This window comes from Lycium barbarum, chromosome 1 (genome assembly GCF_019175385.1).
Source record: "Lycium barbarum isolate Lr01 chromosome 1, ASM1917538v2, whole genome shotgun sequence".
NCBI lineage: Eukaryota > Viridiplantae > Streptophyta > Magnoliopsida > Solanales > Solanaceae > Lycium > Lycium barbarum.
Window position 1 is genome coordinate 151203856 of NC_083337.1, and position 17889 is coordinate 151221744.

General features: G+C 36.6%; 1 pseudogene; it reads right to left on the reverse strand.

The window, feature by feature from the left end:
• Nucleotides 1-2660: 2660 nt before the first annotated feature.
• LOC132644231 (TMV resistance protein N-like) lies at nucleotides 2661-14419 on the reverse strand (annotated as a pseudogene).
• Between the last annotated feature and the right edge of the window lie 3470 nt (nucleotides 14420-17889).

Below are 17889 nucleotides of genomic sequence, written 5' to 3' on the forward strand. Positions count from 1 at the left end.
ATTACCATTTTCACATTTTGATTTATATCCTTCAGACTTTCAGTATATCAGCATGTGTTAGTTTATTTTCCGCATTCAGTATACTATGATATCACATGTTGATTCAGCCAGCCAGTTGGTTTGCTCGATCACATGCAGTCAGGCACTGGGTGCCGTGTTACGACCAGGCCCAGGTTTGGGGCGTGAAACCATATGACACATTTTCCACTCCAAATTCATACAAGCAACAAGAAAGTTGACACTTGTGCTTCATGAAATGTATCCCATTGTTTCAACAATGTGTGACATAGCCTAACACTGAAACAAGGAAATACCTAGTCAAGATGTGCTTCTTAGTATTGACTATCATATTCTGCAACTTAATAAGATACAATTGACCAAGGCTTGTAGCCTAGCAGTAACAGTTGGAGTCCCCTACATAGTAGGTGGCATTTTGATTTTTCATTGTTTCTCTCCCCACTTCCCCTTTCAAAAGTATGTAGTACCCATTAAAATTAAGGAATGAAATTTTGGAGTCTGGTGCCGAAATGGCACAAAATTGGACCAAAATTTCCAAAAGGGGTTGTGGAATTTGTGATAGACCAATAAGGGTTAATCGTGCACTACTACACGATTTACCCCCAATTCATTAACGTGCTGCTTTCCTTATGTCAACTTAAAAATAAAATGTTAAAGGGCAAATCGTGGAACAGTACACGATTTGCCATAATTCTTTTTGCAAATCGTGTACATGCACACAATTTGCAACATTAATTTTGGCAAATCGTATCCATGTACACGATTTGCATACTGGTGTATATCATGTGAAACTTTATATTCACTTTTATCCTGTTGAAGAAATATATGGTGATGGTAAGAAGAATATGAAATACAATTGAGGTTAAATGATGGTTTGAGGTTGAGAATTCTACAGATGTGTCAAAGGGGTTTAAAATTCCTCAACATGCTTATAGGGCTGTATTGGAAATTTATGTTTCATTTCATGAGAATGATGAGTTTTGGTATAGTAATCCACCGAATGATTATATTGTTATCATGAAATGATGATTCCCTAGCAAGTCAAAAGTTGTTCCTACACACGATTTGCAAAATATATTAAGGTAAAACGTGTACATGGACACGATTTGCCAAAATTAATTTTGCAAATCGTGTGCCCGTACACGATTTGCCCTTTAACATTTTTTTTTTAACTTAACAGACGGAAAGTAGAGCGTTAATAGGTTGGGGGTAAATCGTGTAGCAGTGCACGATTAACCCCTTTTGGTCTATCACAAATTTCACAACCCTTTTTGGAAATTTTGATCCAATTTTGTGCCATTTCGGAGCCGGACTCTGAAATTTTGAGGGGGAGAAACAAAATTAAAGTACAAGTTAGTTGATCTAATTAACTTCCTACGCAGATATATGATGAATCATGATAGAGAGATAATTTAAGTATGAGTTATTTTTTGTTACTGATCACTGCCAACACATCTACCTGGGAACTGGTCATTTCAAGTTTACTTAATACAAAAACAACGGAAACCAAGTGGTAATAAGGTAAAAACTAGTGAACTACTGACGGTAAAAGACAAAAGCAAGACTAGCTCATTGAGAATGACACGAGTAGGTTTAAAGAAGGAAAACGAAAACTAATAGAATGGGAAAATATCTATATATGCCTACAACATGTGCAATATAGCTTTTTTTGCAATGAATGGCAAGAGGGCAGAAATATGCAAGAATGACCAATGTCGAAACCAAAAATGAAAACAGAAAGTTAAATGCTGAAATGGACAAAGCATGATCACCATACAAGGAGTGATGGAGAAATGTACAAATGAACAATCATGATCACTTCTTCAACGTGCAGAGTTGTACCACGTGAGAGGTTATGTCATTTCAAAATTGAGTTTTTGTGTAATCAGCTTTGGTTTTATCCTTTATAACAACACCAAATTAAATAATAATAGCAATAATGCAAAAAAGGGAAACAATTGTTACCAGTGGCGGAGCTAGGAATTTTGTTAAGGGTGTTCGAATTCATATAATCTATATATTAAGGGTGTTCAATATGTAATATATGTCTGTAATACGTAATAATTGACATGTCCACACGGTATAATTTTTCGGCGAAGGGTGTTCAACGGACTGTGGCTCCGCCACTGATTGTTACTACTCTCACTGTTTGAAAATGTTGTTTTATTTGCATGTAAAGAGTCAAATAAAACGAAATTCAACTTGAATTGTTACCAGTGGCGGAGCTAGGAATTTTGTTAAGGGTGTTCGAATTCATATAATCTATATATTAAGGGTGGTCAATATGTAATATATGTCTGTAATACGTAATAATTGACATGTCCACACGGTATAATTTTTCGACGAAGGGTGTTCAACGGACTGTGGCTCCGCCACTGATTGTTACTACTCTCACTGTTTGAAAATGTTGTTTTATTTGCATGTAAAGAGTCAAATAAAACGAAATTCAACTTGGCTAGTAAGTTAACAAAATACCCACACATATGTATGTATGTATGTACGCACATATAGACATATACTTATCATGTTAATATTGTAAAATTCCAGCTCTGCATATTTTTCTTGCAGTTTCTATCTATCGATTTGATTTTAGCTTTATTTTTCAAAAGATAAATTAATCTACATCTAGTTTAATTCAGAAGTTGGTCAAATTAGCTCTGCATAAATCAATAAGTACATCACTAAGCTCGGGCTATGCATGGGGTCCGGGAAAGGCGGGACCACAAGCGTCCATTGTATGCAGTCTTACCCTGCATTTCTAACTATATTCAAATTATCAAACTCTAGTAACATATACGAGATTTTGAGTTACCTTAAGTGTAAATTCGTGGTAATCCATTACCAGCATATAAAGATGATGTAGCTAATGCAGCCTGCATGTTCGTCTTCAGTTAGACTCAGGGCAATCCTTCTGTAGTCTGAAATTAAAAAAGATTCTTTCATTCTCATAAATCAAATGAACTCCCCACTGTCTCACAATGCGCCCATGGATAGATGCCTCAAATAAGTCATACTGGTTAATGTTTCCAACATCTGTGCCAGACACTTGCAGTGAAGAATACAATGGTATGTAGGCAAAGCAAACACACCAGTCATACGTTCTAGATGCTGTGCCCACTTTACATTCTTTCTCTAGCACTTTAAGGTCTTTCAAATAATCATTGCATATCAATTTGGCTTTGATGAAAGCATAGTCATACTTCTCGGATAGCCCTGAACCAGGACTGGAGACACCTGCTCCCATGAGAGTCACACAGCATATAGCAAAGCCCTTGAACTTATCATTATACCAATTAATGGGCAGTTTGAACAAGATCTTTTCCTCAACACTCTGATGCTTAAACCACGTCGGAATTGCACGTTCAGGAAAGACAATGGAACAAGTCACCCTGTGATCAGAGTTAAGAGAGGGTTGGATCAAATCATCCATATTGTTTGAGAGAAACAAACTGAGAGTCTCATCCAAAGCTGAGCTACAATTGGTCTCCTCACTATAAGTTTGTTGATCAACACTATAGTTGGTCAAGGAGACCAAATTTAACCTTAGGTACATTGGTAGCTTTACAATGATTTGTTTTGCCAAAAAGTCTTCTGCATATAATTCCTCCATACTCGGAGGAAGTATGGGAAGTTCCTTAAGTTCCTGACAGTGTGTTATGTTGAGATATCGAAGCTGAGAAAGTCGACTGATGATATCAGGTAATGAAATAAACTTGTTTCTGCTCAGATTCAGTTCCAGTAAAGAAGGCAAGTTCATAAGAGCAGCAGTTTGATGATCAAACAAATTGCATCCACTGAGATCTAAGCTTTTCAATTCCCTCAAACCATGAAACACTGAAGAGGGTAACATCAAACTGCCAGCTGATTGACACTTTACCTTCTGTCCTCTTCTTAATGATAGGACTTTAAGTTTGCTTAAGTTTCCAATAGAATCTGGTAGTTTCCAAACGGCAGTGTTACCAGCATAGAGCTCCTCCAACTGGTTTAGATCACCTAGATTTTCAGGAAAGTTCGCAAGTCTTGAGCAGCCTTTCAGAGTCAAAAATTTCAGTTTTCTCATCTCAGAGACACTGGCTGGAAGTCTTACAAGGTTTTGACATGAACGCAAATCAAGCAAGCTGATACCACTGAGCTGTCCTATTGATGAGGGCAATTCCCAAATCGCAGTACGTGCCAGAAGGAGCTCTGATAGCAATTCCATATTCCCCCGAATTTCTGGAAATTTTTCTAATTTCTCACAACCCGAGAGGTTGAAGCTTTCAAGAGATTCCATTTGAATACTGCTTGGTAAAGACTTGAGATTTTTGCAGTTCTCCATATTCAAAAAGATAAGCTTTTTGAGATTTCCAATGGATGGATGAATTTCTACCAAGCTTACACAACTTTTCAGTATAATCCTCTGCAGCTTTGGAGTCTCCGAAAAATTGGGTGTTCGGAGTAAATTTCCTGAAAAACTTAAATTGAGGACTGTCAACTTGTCAAATGCCTGTTCATAAAAAGAGACGAATAGAGATGTCAGCTTTAACATTCATTTTCTTTTCCATAAATATGATTCTTTACTAAAGGAGATCACTAATACCTTTGGCTCCTTGAAAATTTCAACGAGGGAACTAAAAGTCATGTTGAGCCCAACAAGGTTTCCTGGTTCAAAATCTGCTGGTAAAGATTCAAAACAGTAGTATGACCAATCCAGCCATTTCAAGTTACTGGGGAGACACTCAAAATGGTCACATATAGGGTCATGACGTCGGACCTCCTCCCCTTTGACAATGAGTAACCTAAGACAAGGCATGTTTCTGAAAGCTTTGCTCCATTTGCATATATGTCGGTCTGAGCCAACTGGTACCATCATGCCTTTAATTGACTCTGTCCTCTGGAAAGAAAATGAAGTACTCTGTTAAACAGAATACACTTCCAAGCATAGGCTGTAATGAGGTTAGGAAAATAATATTGGTATAAGATTTATATCTGGCTTTGCATTATGAATTTATGAGTTCAATCAAGTTATTTCATGATTCGATTGAGAATTTCTCTTTACCATTATTTCCTAATAAGAAATTCATTATCCGATCAATTTAAGGTTCTATGACGTATGTTTACATTAGGAGTTCTTTCCCTTGAGACAATCTGCTGGCTTGATGACCAGCAGCCGAAACTGATAAATTGATGCATGGAAGTCGTAAAGAGTAATTACAAGATTTCTTTGAACATAGTTTATCAACTATGAAATTTTTCATAGGCTTTAATTTTATTTTTTTAAAACTTATAAAAGAATAATATTCCATTATTTTTTGAAAGAAAGCTCTTTACAATTCAAGATTTTTTTCCTGAAGCTGGTTTATAAATGTCTACAGGAAAGCACTAAGACTCTGCTTGTGAGTTATAAGATCTGAGATCCCCAATACAAAAACAAAAAAAAAAGGGATCATTTACATTCCTGCAGTGAGCTGATGAACTCTATCATGCTGTCTTCATCATTTACATCTGTACTTTATCATTCTAGAAATTCATACTCCCTCCATTTCAATTTATGTGAACCCATTTAACTGGGCACGGAGTTTAAGAAAGTAGAGAAGACTTTTAAACTTGTGGTGTAAAATGAGTCACATATATTTTGTGTGGCTATAAATCATTGCATAAAAGTAAATTGTTTCCAAATATAGAAAGAGGTCATTCTTTTGGCACGGACTAATAAGGAAATGGGTTCACATAAATTGAAACAGAGGGAGTATGTCATATTCTTAAGTAGTAGTTCGTCATAAACTCTTCTACTAGACAAGTGTTATTCTAAACTAGTACCAAACTGTCACCAGTCAAATGTACATTCGGGGGGGGGGGGGGGGGGGGGGGGAGGGGGGGTTGGAAGTAAAACGCTAGAAAGAATGCTATAGAAAATTATTTAGAATGTAAAATATAATAAAATTTGTGCCTCAACCCTAATACTTTGGAGGGAAGGGACCGGGAGAGCTTTTGAAGAGAAGGAACATGAGCTTGTATGGTTTAGGACTTGTCTTTTATTTTTGCTAAATTATATGGAGCACACATGAGGTTTAGGCATAGATGATTGGGTGTATTTTGTATAGAACCTTATTTTTGTGTAGGCTCTCTACACCATGGTATACCTCTTGTATACAGATTTTTCGGACAACATTGATAACAAAAATTTTATTTGCAAATAACTGGTCCCTGAAAATTTCCATAGGACGTAGACATCCATCGCAAGGGCAAATAAGTGTTGATACTTGATTGTGTTAATTAATTAGTAATCCTATGAGTTTAGGAGACATTTTTTTTTCCTTTTCTTAGCGTAATTACAGGAATAGAATATATTCTTTTATTGTACTCCCTCCGGATCAAAAAAAGAGTCCGCTTAGCCATTTGCACACCCCTTAAGAAAATACTAACTCCTAGACAAAAATAGGTAATTTGACTAAACTATCCCTAATTAAATAGGCATTGGGATTTGATCATATAACACTTAATATGGGCAAATATGGAAAAACAAGGTTAATTCTTTCTTGATTTGCTAAGTGGACTCTTTTTTTGATCCAAGAAAAAAAGGCTAAGTGCACTCTTTTTTTGATCCGGAAGGAGTAATTGATTGCTGTTCCCTAATCAGTTAGGATCCACTTGTATAAATACCCATTCTCATGGGATGTAAAGAAATACTGAAATACAAAGAAGCCTTTTCTTCTTACTCAAATTCTACAATAAGACATGAGAATCATAAAGGAGTGGTACACTCATTTTATAGTCAACAATAATTGAATCACGAGCATAAAAATCCAACAACCCAAAATCAAAATTAGAACTAGAACTCTAGTATTCCCTCTGTCCCAATTTGTTTGACACTTTTTGTTTTGGGAGAGTCAAATTTCTTAATTTTGACCGTGTGTTTGAACATAGAATCTTTTGATTTTCTAAACAAAATTTATATATTTGGAAACTACGTAAAAAGTAAAGTCACCATAATTAATAATTTAAAATATTTAAAAGCGAAAAGCGAAATTACGGTCAAAGAACAACTCGTTTGACTCTCGAAAAGCGAAAAGTCTCAAACAAATTGGCACGGAGGGAGTAAATGGATATTGAGTAAGCTACTCAAGTTAAAATCTTCAGGAGGCACATCAGAATTTGCAACTGACCTCTCCTAATTGGTGGCTACATGAGACATCCTAGAGTGCAAATTAATATGGAAGTACAAAATCTAGGATACATGGGTATACTTGTTGCCAAGATATTGCAATTGGATTAATTAAGAAACTATCACCTGACTTGCAGTTTAGATTGAGAAAAATGCACTAGTGCTAAGGTAACTTGTAAGACTCAGGTGTCTACATACAGTGAAGACCAAAAAGTGCAAAACAGAAAATAGAAATCTCCAGCAGAGGATATGCATACCTGATTTGCAGAAAAAACAGTTTTTATATCTTGTTCATGCCATAGTCTACTGTGATCCCATGGCTTGTCCTGGTCAACATTACGAGCCGCTTGCTGACCCATTTGTTCTATCAAATCATGCATCTCAACCATTCCTTCTGAAATATATAAGAGTGATTTTCGGATGAGGACATCTATTCCAATCTCTGATCGGAAGCCAAAACTGTTTAGTATTGTTATCACATCATCTCTCTTTCTTCCTCTAAAGAAGCATGCAATATCAAGGAATATATTCTTCTCTTCATGGTTCAATCCATCAAGACTTAAACTGAGCTGCTCAACAATTTTCTCATATCCAGTATCTCTGAGTCTATCTAATGCACTTCTCCACTCAGTTATGCCTCGCTTGTACAGAAAAGAACCCAAGACCTTAAGAGCTAAGGGTAGGCCTTTAGCATAATCTACTACAGACTTGGAGAGTTTCAAAAACTCTTTATCAGGAGTCCGTTTCTGAAAAGCATGCCAACTAAAAACTTCAACAGCCTCATCTTTAGCCAATTCAGGAACAGAATATAACTGGTCATGACTACGTAGTAAATCTTGGTTTCTAGTTGTTGTAATGATTTTACTGCCATCACCAAACCAGTCATGTTTTCCAACTAAATGTTCCAATTGGTGTTCATCATCCACATCATCAAAAACAATTAAAACTTTCCAGTGGCAAAGCATTCTTTTTATCATGTCGGCTCCTTCATAAAAACTTGCTATATTCATTGATTTTTCATTTAACAGTCTTGAAAGAAGTGTCTTCTGCAAGTACATCAGCCCATGCTTCTTTGACTCTTCTCTAACATTTGCAAGAAAACAAGACCCTTGAAATTGATGAGAAATCTTGTCAAAAAAATTTCTTGCAACAGTTGTCTTCCCGACGCCTCCAATCCCCCATATTCCAACAAAACAGACATCACCTGATCGAAACTTCAGTAACTATTCTACTCCACCCATACGAGATTCAATTCCCACTAGATATTTTTCAGTTGCTGAAACGGTGTGGTGCATATTGCGGAAGTTATCATTTATAATCTTGTCAATAGATTCTGCTTCATTCCTGCATTTAGTAAAAATAAAATAATAAAAAATGGAACATTTCCAACACAATAAATGTTAAAGTTGCAAAAAAGCTGCCCATATTCTATCCATTGCTTCTCCAGGACTTGTCTAATATGTGAAGGGGAACAGGGTCTTCAAATTCACCAGAAATCTCGATAAAAGTTTTCCTTGCAATAGTCGTCTTCTCTATGCAATCCATTTCCATTGTCACATCGACATCAACACTTCCATTAACATTTTCAGCAAAAATCACACTTTGCCCAAAGCAGACTCAATTGCAACTAGATTTTTGTCAGTGTCAGATATTATGGTACTCAATCATTGTAATATGTTATCATTTTCTTCATAAGTAAAAAGGATTGAGTTCAGATAAATGCCCATGAATTCAAACGAAATCCTTTTTTATTGTAATCAAAATATTTTCGGCGGGCTACAGATTTCTAAAAGAAAGAAGAAACCATAAAACAATTCGACATCAGTAGATCACTACTAATCAAGTGGGCCGGGCCGTCCCGTACTGCCCAGGGCCCATTTTAACGAGTTCACCTGAAGTGTAATTTATCCCAAAAGCTTTATGTGCACATCCAACTGAATGATAGTATTTTCAGAAGGTAATTTGACCTTTTAATGTACAGGAGACATCCTTTTTTAATAAGTAAAAGAAGAAGAGTGATCTTAAAATACTCTCAATTAGAGTCGGAGTTTTTTGGTTACTTATCAGAAACTATATAATAAACTAAACCCTTGTGTTTTCATGCTGTTCTTCTTTGATAAAGTAATAATTTTGTTAAATTTTTGGGCAAAGGGGCCCGTATGCGAGAAGTACACCAACAACAACAACAACATACCCAGTATAATCCCACCAGTCGGGTCAAATGTGAGAAGTATACAATAAGGTAGAAAACCTACAAATGTTTTCATGCTATTCTTGCAAGCTTGTTTATTTCAAAGACTCTGGAAACCATTGGAACTTTGCATAGCATTTCCCAGAATATGATGAAAAGGTGTCGCAATAATTAAGTGAACACTCAAGGTTGTTTTACTACTCACCCATTAGCAGTTTTACGAACATCCAGTCCTGCTATACCAGCAGCTCTACGTAGAGCATCCTTCCACCTCTGCACCTTCTCCAAATTATCCTTGAGATCTATCTTGTTGGCTAATACCTTCTGCAGACCACACTTGAAATCTTCCACGTGTTTGTCCAACGCTTTAGCAAAGCTGCTGCTCTCACCTTCACACAGAAAAAGTGTTTATTCCAGTAATGCATATACTAGTTATAGAAGATAAAATATTAAGACAATGATTTAGCTTGAAAGAGATCTTTTTTTTTTTTGATCAGGTAAAGTATTTCATTAATAAAAACAAGGGCGAGGTGACCGTATACAAGAGACACCCAAGGAGAAACCTACAAAATAGCTTGAAAGAGACTTTAAGTTTGATATGTTAACTAAATCAGAATAATAAATAATAATATTGGTGGTGTGTCACTTTCAATGAATACATCTGACGACTTACCTTGCATGCGTATATCTGATGGCTCGACATTATAGAAGACAGGATATGCTTTCTGTTCCTTCTTGTCAACACAGTCCATGATCATTGTGAGCTCCTCCAAGCACCAGGTGGATGAAGCATAGTCCTCGGAGAAGATAATAATGGCAGTTCTTGATTCCTCAATGGCTTTCAAGAGTTCTGTTGAAATGAACTTACCTCTTTCAAGTTTCACATCATCTTTGAATACGTCGATTCCTATGTCTTCCAGACGTTTATAAAGATGGGCAACAAAGTTATTGCGAGTATCATCCCCTCTAAAACTCAAAAAGGCATCATATTTCCATTTTTTAACCATGGGAAATGTAAGAGTTCTGGTAATCTGCAAATATATAAGCAGGACGAGGTAAACGCTTGAGTTAGAGCCCAGGATAGAAAATAATTAATAATATAAAGAAGAAAAAGGAATCTCCAGGAAGGTTGACTTAAAACAATGATTCATACATTAACAGAATAAATAAAGAGGCTTGCATGTCTATTTTGCCCTCTTTGCGAAATGAAGTAGATGACAACATCATTAATTAGTTCCAATCCCAAACTAATTGCGGTCTCTACATTCTTTTTTTCTGAAATGGTAAGGTGGATCTCTACATTTCATTCCTCAGATACAAATTTCTGAACAAGCTAAAAAGACTTCCAGCAGATACCGAACATAATGTAGGTGTATCAACACGACTAAACCTTAGCCTAACTAGTTCGTGTATTCAAATAGACATCTACTTTTTTTAAAGGCAAAATAATGGACAAGAGAATATAGAATATCACCAGAATTCTCAACCATTAGAGGAAATACGCACCTGATTTGCAGAAAGAACAGTTTTCACATCTTTTTCATGCCATAGTCTACTGCAATTCCATGGCTTGCCCTGCTCAGCATCACGTGCCACTTGCTGACCCATTTGTGCTATTGAATCATGTATCTCAATCTTTCCTTCTGAGATATATAAAAATGATCTTTCAAGGACATCTATTCCATTTACTGACTTGAAGCCAAGTCTATCCAGTACTGTAATCACATCGTCTTTCTTTTTTCCTCTAAAGAAGCATGCAATATAAAGAAACATATTCTTGTATTCGTTCCCCAATGCATCTAGACTTGAGCTGAGTAGCCTAACAATTTTCCCATCTCTGAAATCTTTGAGTCTATATAATGCACTTCTCTGCTGTACTGTCACTTGTTTGTAGAGAAAAGAACCCAAGACCTCCAAAGATAAGGGTAAGCCTTTAGCATAATCTACAACACAACATGAGAGCTCTTCAAAGTCTTTAACTGGAGTTCCTTGTTGAAAGGCGTGCCAACTAAAAAGTTCTAAAGCCTCAGGGTTAGTCAGTTCTGGAACACGATATAACACATCATGCTTGCCAAATGAATCAAAGTTTCTACTTGTTGTAATGACCCTACTTCCATCACCAAACCAATCACGATTTCCAGCTAAATACTCCAACTGGCGGCTGTCATCCAGATCATCAACAACAACTAGAACCTTCTTGAAACGAAGCATTTGTCTCATGTTTGGTACGTCCACAAATTGTTTCTTCAGAATCTGTGAAACAAGCTTCTGTTGCAAATATTGTAGGCCTCCCGGTCCATGCTTTTTTAAGACTCTCCTAACACTTGCAAGAAAATAAGACCCTTCAAATTGACAAGAGATCTCATTAAAAAGTGCTCTGGCAATGGTTGTCTTCCCTACACCAGCCATCCCCCATAACCCTATGTAATGAACGCCGCCAGATTCAACATTCAAAAAAGATTTTACTTCCTCTACGCGAGATCTGATTCCCACGGGATAATTTGCAATGCTACCAAACTGAATAATCTTGTCAACAATTATTTGACTATATTTTTCATTGTCCCTGTATCAAATAAAAATGTATTCAATAAATATTCGAAGCATAAAACAATACTCAAGTTGCAGCAAATGCAACATTTGCAAGAAAAGAACACCTCAATTCACAACAGATCAACAACAACAACAACAACAACAACAACAGCCCAGTGAAATCCCACATCTTGGGGTCTGGGGAGGGTATAATGTACGCAGACCTTACTCCTACCAAGGTAGGATGGCTGTTTCCGAGAGACCCTCGGCTCAATAGAAGCATAAAGCCGAGGGTCTCTCGGAAACAGCCATCCTACCTTGGTAGGAGTAAGGTCTGCGTACATTATACCCTCCCCAGACCCCAAGATGTTGATCAATTCACAACAGATCATGTTAAATATTTTTGAATAGTTGTCTTCTCTATGGCACCCATTACTCACAACCTCACCAAACAAACATGGGTCAATCCCATTAAAAAGGATACTAGACCACATAAGATGTAATCGCAAAGTATTCGGTGTTAGCTGTAGCTTAAAAATCATTTTTTAATAAGGACTGCAGCTTAAAAATCATAAAGCCAAGCTCGTACAATCCTTATGAGCTAGAGCTTGAGCAACAATTCATCCAAAGATGGAGCCTGAATTCAATTGTCAGCTTATTTGCGGATCAATGAGAAGTTTTGTTTCTCAAATTTGCTCTAGTGGAAGCAATTTAGTATCTTAAAAGATCAAGAACCAAAGTGTGGTGGCAAGATCCAATGTTGAAGCTGAATATCAAGCCATGATAGTTGCTACTTGTGAACTCATATGGATCTGACAACTACTGAAAGAATTGAAGTTTGGAGAAACCACTTAGATGAAACTTGTTTGTGATAATCAAGTTGCGTTCCATATTGCTCCAAACCCAGTATTCCATGAGAGGACCAAGGGCCAAGCACAGAGATTAATTGTTACTTTTTCAGAGAAAAGATATTCTCGGGAGATATTATCACGAGATTTTGAAGTCCAATTATCAATCTCTCGCGGGTCCTCTAGTTAGTTATATGTAATAAGCTCAGCACATATAATGTGTATGCAGTATACACCAGCTTGAAGGAGAGTGTTAGATAGGCCAGTATAGTTGTACATATTGGACAAGTGAAAAGTACTTACTCTAAAGGCATAGATATAAGTAAATAGAAGCGTAAGATGTAAAGATCACACATTCCCATAAAGTCTTTCTGCCATGTTCCATTTCTTACACAATATATATGATGGGTAAAGTAAATTATTAGCTTATGAGATATGAACGAATAATAACTAAAAATTATTAGCTTATGAGATATGAACGAGTAATAACTAACTTTATAAAGTATTAACAGCCTAAGGGAAATTATTCCCTGTTGCAGTTTCAGCTCCATTTTTTTTTTTTTTTTGGTTAAAAGGAAACTTCTATTGAAAGAAATTAAGTAGTATTAAATAGTTTGACCTACCTTGGATACATATTATGATATTACCAAGGCAGTTTGCAACTCTGATAGTAGGCCTAAGGACCCAAAATCTGATATTAAAATGACATAAAAGTCGACTTCTGATGAGCTAATTCGTGAATCAAGTAAAAACTTCAGAACAATACATAAATCATACCTTAAATCAAATTCGTAGCAGATTCATATTTCTCTATCCACCCCACCCCATCACTTGTTAGGGTGTTCATCAATATGGTGTTTTGGTCCAAAGGCTTAAAGAAGGCTTTAATGGCATATCCTTCTACTAATAAGAAAGAAGCCGTTTAATAAGTCCCAGGACTTTTAATCTAGTGGTAAAGAGAGAAGCACATGACGTGAGGGTAGAGAGGGGCCCATTATACACCGAGTTTTGAACGATGCATGACTTGGGCCTCGCGCATTCCTCGATTATGGGGGGGGGGGGGGGGGGGGAACTTTAATAGCAACTCGGCTGAACGGTGTTAAGAGGTGGTAGACCTTTTAGAGTAGCCGAAGATTTAGAAATGTTCTCATTGAAGAATCAAAGTTCATCATTCTGATTTGTTTATTGCCATCCCACCAAAACTTAGGGGAAGGGAAGAATTCGTCAACCTAGCGTCATCTCTGCTATAATTGGAACCATGGTTCAAGGTTGTCCCTCCAGTTCCTTGACCACTTAGCCACAGTCGAACTGATCCTTCTTTTTTCTTTTCCAGAAAATAAAATAAAATAAATAAACTGACCATTTTTTGTTTTCATGATCTTTTAACGATAACTTTTTTACTCCAAACAGTTTTGTAGAGAAAATCCACAAAAAATGATGAACATGTATCCCAAAAATTGAATCAAACTCAACTAGTTCATTTGAGCTACTACTTACCAAAGGACATGGTTCAAATGTAAGATCATGATATTCTTCATATCCTGCAATGTTGAATGCTTTACGGAGAGCGCCCTTCCACCTCCCCATCTTCTCCAAATCCGAACCCTTGAAACTTGCCTCGTATTTGGCTAAAGTATGTTGAGGTGGTGGAGAAGGCGGGGGTGGGGGAAAGTTTGTCTTGGCTTTAGCGCCACGGAGAGAACGGGCGGCAGCGTCGTAAGCGAGAGCGGCTTGTTCGGGGGTGTCGAAAGTGCCTAACCAGACGCGTGTTTTCTTCCAGGGGTCACGTATCTCCGCTGCGTAACGACCCCATGGACGTTTTCGTACTCCTCTGTAGTGAACCTCACGAATTGAAGTCATTGATATGCTGGGAGAGAGAGAAGAACCCTTGAAACTTGCCTCGTATTTGGCTAACATACTTGATGCAGAAGTGGGATAGAAGACCGCAAAGAATTCCTGTCCCATGGAAACGCACTCCATGATCTTAGTGAGTTCTTCCAAGCACCAGGGTGATGAAGCATAGTTCCTGGAGAAGATGGTAACGGCAACCCTTGATTCCTCGATCGCTTCCAATATTTCTGTTGAAATTGGTTCTCCTTTTTGCAATTTGACACTATCCGGTTTGAATGCATTGACTCCTTTGTCTTCCAAACGTTTGTAAAGATCGGCAACAAAGCTTCCTTCGAGGTCTTCTGGATAAAAATTCAAGAATGCATCGTATTTCCATTTTTTAGGAAGCTGATTTTGGGAAGCCATGTGGAATGGTGACAATCTGCAAAAATAAGAGAAAGAAGAAGTGCGGATTTGGAATTGAAAGAGTCTAATAAGGGAAAATATCAGACAACAATCAGTGATCCGTTGACTGACAGTAAACGGAGAAGACCATATGGGTCAATTTTACCCCTCTTCTTTTTATTTTCGTTACTAACATGTACAGTACATCTCTAAATAGTTCCTCTCTGTTTTAGCTATGTGAAATACTCATATACATTTGTTTCTTTTTTCTTTTCTTTTTTTAATTATTTAATTAAGAAAGGAATCAAAATTTGACCTTTCGTGAAATGAATTTATATCGGCCATAAAATGAAGTTATTAGCATAGCTTGGTACGGCGGGTCCAATATTTAACCAAAAACTTACCCCGCGTTGTCATTTTAATAGAGCCCATCTATAAAATGATGTGTCCACCTTGACCTTCACACACGGTAACCAGCTCCAACCCACTTTTCCTTCTCCAAGAACCAACACGCACGGCTAACCATCCACCATCTCCAGTGCAACAGAGACATTAATGTATAAGGAATGAAACCATTCAAGACAATGCCGAATTTTAGCTTCCCCTATCGCACTTAGCTCCGAACTTGTATGGAAAGCTTCAATTTTGCTTTTCTTCCTCTCTTAAGGCACTGGCTCAAAGAATGATGCAGCAGACATCACATGGAGATATTTGCCGTAATTAGTAGAATTTTGCCAATTGATTCTTAGTATGATTTACCATATCCTTTTATGTTTCTGATAAACTTGCTTTTGGAAGAAAAGATAATTACTGAATTGATACATTCTACGTAATAACAAATTAGGGGGAATTGGTATAGGTTGACTTTTGTAAGCTCGAAATTAAGGAAGCTTTGGTTGCGTGGATGGCTGCCAAGAATAAAAAGGGAAAAGGGGCAATGGAAAAATGGTTTACCAAAAAAAAAAAAAAAAGAAAGACAGGAGAAAAACAAAGAGAAAAGAAAAAGATAGGGGAAATATATATACATATTTTTTTTTTATGAAGGGAAGCAGATGATGGCTGAAAAGCCAAAATATGGAGGCGGATTAAGAGCCCGTTTGGATTGGCTTATAAGCCGTTTTCAGCTTTTTTGAGTGTTTGACTGACCAGCTTAAAGTCATTTTGTGCTTAAAATAAGGGGCAATTCGCATAATTGCCCTTCTTTTGGGGTGGTCTTTAAATTTTGCCCTTCATATTTAAAATCTTTAAATTTTGCCCTTCGCTAAATCCCATGGGTTTCAGGTTCGAACCCCCACACAGTCAAAATTTAAAAAAAAAATCGCAAGGCAGAGTTTAAATTTCGCTATGCCCCCATCGGCATACACTTGTGAAAGAATTAGCAAAGTTATGCCGGACCCGACATACTTATGCCTTATGGGCAGACTTGGCATAAGTATGCCGGTTCCGGCATAACTTTGATAATTCCTTTACAAGTTTATGCCGGATCCGACATAAAAGTTTACCCATTAAAAGTATGTCCCGATCGGCATAAACTTGTGAAGGAATTACCAAACTTATGCCGATAGGGGCATACTTATGCCTTATGGGCAAACTTGACTTTGAAGCATATATATGTATTTTTTTTTAACTTTTCAAGGTAAACCTTTAGTGATGCCTTAACTAAGAGTGTGCCTATAAAACATAACTAAAAGTATACCACATAAGACATAAGTTTTCCTTAAGGCATAACTAAAAGTTTGCCTTATAAGGCAAAGTTTAAATTTTGTATGCCCCCTCCGGCAGACTTTTAGTTATGTTTAACTAAAAGTCTGCTCGAAGGGGCAGACTTTGCCTTGAGGGGCAGACTTTTAGTTATGCCGGATCCGGCATAACTTTAACTTTTTCTTAAAGATTGTATGCTGGATCTGGCATACACTCCCCCAGTCCTGCCTTGCGAATTTTTTTTATTTATTTTATGCCTGAACGGGGGTTCGAACCCAAAACTTCATCTATTCGCCCATCTTTCCAAGCAAAGGGCAAAATTTAAAGACCACAAATATGAGGGGCAAAATTTAAAGACCACCCCAAACGAAGGGCAATCCGCGCAAAAAAATGTAAAATAAACTCAAAAAAATAATTGGGCCCATTTGACTTAACTTATCTAAAGCAGCTTATAAGCCAAAAAAATAAGTTAGACTACCCCAACTTATTTTTTTTTAGCTTATAAGCTGCAAACAGCTTATAGGCATAAGCCCATCCAAACAGGCACTAAATTACAACTCCCTCCGTCGCACAGTATGTACGAGCTTTGCTTTTTGGAAGTTAATTTAACTAACTTTTACGGCTAAATTAAATTCGATTAATTTAATTTTTAAAATTTAAGTATATAAAAATTATAGGAGCAGTATCATAAGTTACAATTCTTTTTATATCATTATGATACGATAATAAATTTTAAAATATTGATCAAAATTCATCTGGTGTGATCTTGAGAAGAAAAATGACAAGTATTTGGGATGAAATGAATAAAAGGATAAACATGTGGCAATTTCTTCTATTAATTGATTAATATTTAACAATTTTGTGTTAGTTAATAAGAACAGTACAAAACATTAAAAAGTCTACTAACACTGAACCATTTTTATCATTTAACCATTTTTTGCCCCTAAAAAATTACTAATGATATACAAAATTTAGAAAACTTTAAAAATGACTTTTTTTAATTGGTATAGTTGGATCAGTTAAAAACACATAGACAGTGCAATATATACAAATTTTGAGGAAGATTGAAATGATTTGGATTTGCTTGGAGTCAATAATCTATTTAAAATCGAGTTGAAAATTTTCTAACAGACACATACACAAATATACAGGAGATGCACAATTATATATGCAGAAACTTCATCTTCTTCTTTCGAATCATAGCTCATATTTCAACTCAAACA